This window comes from Convolutriloba macropyga, chromosome 2, assembly GCF_964194025.1.
Source record: "Convolutriloba macropyga chromosome 2, txConMacr16.3, whole genome shotgun sequence".
NCBI classification, from domain to species: Eukaryota; Metazoa; Xenacoelomorpha; order Acoela; family Convolutidae; genus Convolutriloba; species Convolutriloba macropyga.
In genome coordinates this window covers 4,696,710-4,703,179 of record NC_134469.1, presented here as the reverse complement: position 1 = coordinate 4,703,179, position 6,470 = coordinate 4,696,710, and positions in this window count along the sequence as shown.

The following is a 6,470-nucleotide window of genomic DNA, read 5'->3' as shown; positions in this document are numbered from 1 at the left end:
GAAGTCAACATTAATATTTCGGAAAAAGAGCCATAATTTTAAGGAAAAACTGTGGTTATAAAGAGGCAAAAAGAAACATTAATTTATGATTGTGGTTCCGTCCAAAACTTCCTTCATCAGAGCTCATTCCCGTTTTAGCCCAGCCCTCCTTTGTTGACTACCCCCCCCCATCCCCTTATCACTCTCATCAGGCCGTTTGCACTATTCATTTTTCAAAATACCAGATCAATCTTATTACTTTTGTTTTTAGGCTGTATACCATTAGACCTAGACGAAAAAGGGTAAGTTTTTACACTTTATGAGGTAGCACCCCCTTACAGGTAACTTTATATTTACATATTTTACCCTTAAGTGAAACTTCGACATATCTGAAAATTGGAATGAAATCAGGAAGCATAATGCTGTATAAAATTTCTTTAATTCATCTATAAATTGGAAAAAAATGGGCGCGGGCGTAAAATTGGAACAAAAAATGCGCTGCTACAAACCGAATCTCTTCGGGGATGAGGGGGAGGGGAGGGGTCTTGATCTAATATATCAGTTTCCAATATTAACAATGTCCTGATTCTCTATGTCTTCTTCAAATCATCTCCAAAAACCTATTTTCTCTAAATTTTATTTAAATTCTGTTCTCCATTAATTAGATGTCTAAACTCGTCTCCATTCAAGATCTATTCCGGTCACGTCCCCACCCCCACCCCCCCCCCCCCCCCTCCCCCGCAGTCTATTGAGTTCATTATTTTTCAACCCCCCGCGCGGGATACTATTTTAATTATGAAGCGATACATAGAAAAGCTATAAATTGCATTGAAGATAGTGAGGGGGGGGGGGGGGGGGTAGTATAAAGATAAAGAAAAAAGATTCAGACATACAAACGGAAAAGATCCACTTTCTGCTTTGAAACCAGTTGAATGATCCTTAATATGCAACTGTTTCTCTCCCCCCCCCCCTTCATAAAGTGGTACGAAATGTGAAAAAGCCATATCCAAAATACGTTTTAAGGGCGCAAAAAAACCAATTAGACGGTCATTAAACCGGAGTGGGGATAGGGGTGGCGGGGGGGGGGTAGAGGGGAGGGGGTAGAGGGGTAGAGAGTATACAGTTCCCATAGTACCCCGAAATGCTTTTTGTTATGATTTGAAAAGGTGATTTGGTTACCATGGTAACAATTGGAAAGCGGTCAGAAACTTAAAATAATGAAGTGAGACAAATTGTGGAAAAATTCTACGTAATTATTTGCGAAATTTGAATTCATAACTGACTAGTGAAATATGTTATTATTAATATTTTGACTCTATTTCACTTACAAATCTTCATTTTCACTAGTAAAAATAAACAAAATCCGATTGTTGTCTTTCTTGCTGAAAACTAGGGAACTCATTTAAGCAGGCTTCGATGGTATATACCGCTATAGTCGGAATCGTTTCCTCTTAGGGACACAATAAAACACTGTCTTAACTTTTTAAGACTGTTTCGGGTTAAATTTTTGGATTTTATCAGTTTGTGCCCCCAGATTATGGAAACCCCCCCCCCAATAATTACAGAGAACGTGACATAACATAATAAATCATTATTGAAAATGCCACGTGCTACGGGGGAGGGGGTGCAAATAATGTGCACCCACTAATTTGGTGGGCTCAAACGAAAAAGTAATTCCTTCTTCAGCTCCAATATTTTTTGGAACCCTAGACGAACTGGGACGGTTATCTCTAAGATCTTGCAAGATTCTTGCGAAAAACGGTTATCTGCTAAGATCTTGTAAGAGTCTGCAAATAAAGGTTATCTGCTAAGACACTTGCAAGATCCTTACCAGATACGCGTTTCATCTTTTTTTGGTTAAAGCACCCTCCTGTTATTCTCGCCTGACTCCTCATCTTGTATATTATTCTGGTTACAGTTTATGAACAGTTAAGTAACATTTTTCGGGTGTGCTACATTTACAGTGAAAACGCTAAATTTGTAAGAATCCAAAAATGAAGATAAATTGCTTGTTGATTAGACCTAAAATAGACCAAATGACCAAAGAAGTTTTGGTCTGAAACTAAGAGTGTTAGTTTTACTCGATTATTCGGTGAGAAGCTATCGGTAAGCATATGTAATAGGTTTTGTCAATCTTGTCCCCAAAGCACTTCAAACGGCAGTGGTCCTGGTTTGTTTACTCTTTAGCATTCGCATTGATTATTGGATTGATTTTTCTACTAAATGTTTGAGATTAAATTTGGTGGTCGCTTTCAGAAACGTCATGACTATTTTTTAAGGGCGATGGCACGCCCAGTTTGGTCCTTGGTCCGGTTGTCGCCTACTGCTGATAAATTAGATTTGATAATGCTCTTCAATTGGTGACATCTCAGGGAGGCCGAATTGAAAACAGACCGCGTCGTTTGCGATAATCTCGCGTGATGCTCCAATGTTTCATATGTCCTTGTTTATGATAGGGCTCGCTTGCGTTTTTTGTCTGTCCTTACAGATCGAGGCCGTTGGCCACTCCCAAAGTATATCGACCTCTTCCAGGAGATTTTTTAGTTGTTTTTATAAGGGATAACTCACCCCAAAAATCAATTTGACTTATTTCGTTATTGGGCTCCTTACATTTTTCTGTATGACCTAGTTTTGCGACAGAGTTGCCTGCGTCGAGACTTGAATGTTAAACTTTTGCTTGAACTCGGATGTCCTATTGATCCTAATGGTCCATGGCTGCGAGTTGCATTGACTACAGCCGGTGGTGGAGCTCACGGAGGATATTCAAGACCTGCTTTAAATAGTCGAGGAGACACCTAGCCGGAGCTATCTGATCTCCATATTCAGGACTGAAACAGACTATTTCCCATTACCAGAGTTCTGATCATGACATTTAATGGGATATATTCTGGCTTTCCTGCTCGTACATTTCTGATCCATCCATTTCTGACAGCCTTCACATAAATGCATATTTTTCGCGTATATAAGTAAGTAACTGTCGATGCTCCTGCCTCTGTACATGTGATCAGCTCGATTGGTCAGATGTTTCGCGACTTCTAAGAGCACACGGTCCTTCCCGAAAACTGTTGTTATGAAGTGAGTTTTAAAAAGCGCTGGAAAAGCCTAATCTGTAGACCGTATTGCCCTGTCAGCAGGCAATGAATTGTACTGGTTGAACGTTTCGGGGAAGGCTGCCTAACCAGCGAATTGCTGCTGTGTTTCTGGATAGGGATATTTTAGCGTTTCTTTTACGACTTGAAAGATCGGGTTACAGTTCCGCCACATTTATTAATTGAATTACCGGGTCGTTGTCCCGAAATATTAGATTTGTTAATTGAATTACCGGGTTATTAACTTCTTCCGGCACCGTGTATTTAACGACCCGGAATGACCTATCCCCACCCCCCAGACGACGTTTTGTCGACTCGTTATTCCACGACCTCATCTCGGGGATGGTCCAGGGCCTTTGGTTCCGCTTGTCCTTAAACAATTGTTACGAGTGCTATCTCTCTCATGAACAGAAATTGGGCTTTTTTTCATAGTTTCTGCTGTGGTTTGCCTTGCTTTTGGTCCTTGCGTGGGTCTACTTGTTATTTCCGTGGCGTTGGGAGATTGGGAACAATCCTATTTCATATTTCTTAATTTCCCATCAGGTAACGATTGAGAGGTAGAGAGTAAACTGCTAAAACAGTTCATGGTTATGCCCGTTTTGATGGTTGCGGCAGTATTGTTCAGAGAAATAGTTTTATTTAAATGGAATTATTCAAAGAAATGAAAAGTTAAAAACAATATAATTTTAGATCCGTAACGGCGAAAAACATTTTACTGACTCCGAAAAAAATAAGCTCAAATAAACTGTGAGGTTCTTCAGATATCCCATCATGGGCTCTTAAAGATGGTTTTTTCTTTTTAGCTGAGCCAATTAAATTGCTTTTTGACAAATTATTAGCTGAAGGAAAAATACCTGAGGATCTCAAAAAAGAAATTGTTATTCCCGTTTAAAAAAAGAAGACAATTTTTTCCGTGAGAGCTACAGAGCAATCTCGTTGACAAGCTCAATCGCAAATTTGCAGTGGTATCCCAGACTCAATTTGGTTTTCGTTAAAAAGTGTCAACGCATGACGCGCTTATCTACTTTACTGAATTTATAAGATGCCATATATATCAAAATAATTTTATCACTGAAATTTTAATAGATCTGTCTAAAGCTTTCGGTCCCGTAAATCACAAGATCTTATCCATAAGGTGCATGTTTTAGGATTTTCTCAAAATGCAATGAAGTTAATCTATAGTTATCTATCAACCTAGCTACGAAAAACCATTGTGAATCACGTCGAATCCGATTGTATTGAATTATATCGAGGTGTCCCTTAAGGGACAAGTTCTGGGTCTATTTCTTTTTAACTTTTATATTAAGTATATTAAGTAATTTCTAATGCAAAACTCACCTACTTCAACATATCTATGATACTATTCTTCTTAAATACAAAACTGGCCTTGAAGTGTCAATGCAAAATCTTGAACAACCCTCAAAAAAGATGTCTGAATATTATGAAAAGCAGCTTCCAACTCTCAATCACTCAAAGACAGAATTTACTAAATTCTTTAAAAAATCCCAATAGGAAGAGACCAAAAAGATTGTTGATTGGCGAATCACAAAATACCAATTGTCATTTGCGAAAAATGTCTAGGTATACATCTTCACTGCTCTTCTAAGTTTTCAAGAAGTATTGAAACACTAAAAGGCAACTGTTATGAAAACATAAAAACATATTTCTTGCTGGTTCCCTGAGCAGACAAAATTACAAGTTCTGAACGTCTAATTGATAAGTTATCGACACTACTCAGTTCCCTTTCTAGTCAGTTCAAAAAGAGCTTCTTCATTACTTCGGATAAAAAATTAAGCTGGGATGTAAAGAAGACCTTCAACCGCAAAAAAATACCACAGTTGTTTAGGTCTGAAACCAAAACATCAAATTCTCCCAAGAAAGTTTTTCTTGAAATACATAGTCGTAATTTATTTTTTGAAAGTTACCACAAACCAGCTTCCAATTTTTTAAATAATACACTTACCATCAAATCTGAACAACAACTAGTGAACAAATATACTGTCTCAATCAAAAGTTAACCTCATCTGCTCTAGAAAATTGTATCCTAAAAAGCGGCACAACCCTTTCTAATAAATGTTTAAATAGAAGCGGTTTTTAAAACATAAATGGAATAGCTGCAAAACTATTAGTTTTGAGGAAGCATTTTCAATCTTTTTTTGTATATTTAAACAAAACATGATTGATGCGTTGTACTGCAAGACATCGTGAAAATGTTTCTTTTGTTTACAGTACCACTGCCACATTTCATTCACTTGATTCGTTTTTTAGATTTGCATGTAAAAAAAGAGCCTTTTATTAATAGCCGCGAAGCAATAGCGGCTATTATTGGGGACATCGTGGTTTTTTTACATTTCAAAGTATTTGAATTGTACTGGTGCGCTTTTTTTAAGATGTTTTCACACATTTTTCAATGACTTTGATCTTTTAAAACGGGATAAACAGGTAAAGCCCAGCGGGCATTAAGTTTCAGTATTAAGTTTCAGTGGGCTTTAGTAGTCATTCCAGTGCATATAGTGGTGCAGTTGCTTGGATGGATTTAATTTAAGATTAAAAGACCATTTTTATAGTTTTTGGGCTCAAAATGGTGCAATTTTTCATGTATTTTAGTATTTTTGTATTTTTGCATTTTTTGACAAAACTTGCATTTTTTTCATATTTTTTGATATTTTTATTGTCTTTATTCAAGTTGCTTGAGTCCCAGGGGCCATACAACCTCGTCAGGGGATGGATCAAAAGTTATTGAAAAATTTTTAGTTGCCATGGAACAGGTTTCAATTTTGAATGTCACAAATTTAGCAATTTTTTTTTACAAAAGTCGCAATTTTTCTTAAGTTTTTGAGAATTTTTGACATTTTTTCAGTTTTTCCAGCTTCAGAAACCAGGCCATCTCCTTTGCGGTTTGTTAATAGGGCACTCCACAGTTTTTAGTAACAATGGAATGGTTTTTAACATCTTAATAACTCAAATTTTAGCATTTTTTTGATAAAAGCTGCAATTTTTTTTAAGGCTTGCTAAAGTTTTTGTCAGTTTTTGATATTCGTCCGTTCTCAAGTGCGAGAAAACATATTCCACGTTCCCATAAAACATTACTGCAAGGTTTTTAGTTTCAATGGATTTGTTTTTAACAATTTAACTTTTGGACTTTTAGAAGTTTTTCGACAAAATTCAATTTTCAATTTTTTTCAAGTTTTTTTTTCAAACATTTGGCTTTTAATGATTTTCTCGCCTCAGTAGCCAGGTAACCTCATTCAGGCTTTGATAGTTTGTTATTAAACAGTTGCTACGGGGCAATTGAATGGCTCTCAACTTTTCAATGGAACATATTTCTCCGTTCTCATGTGCGAGAAAACATATTCCACGTTCCCATAAAACATTACTGCAAGGTTTTTAGTTTCAATGGAT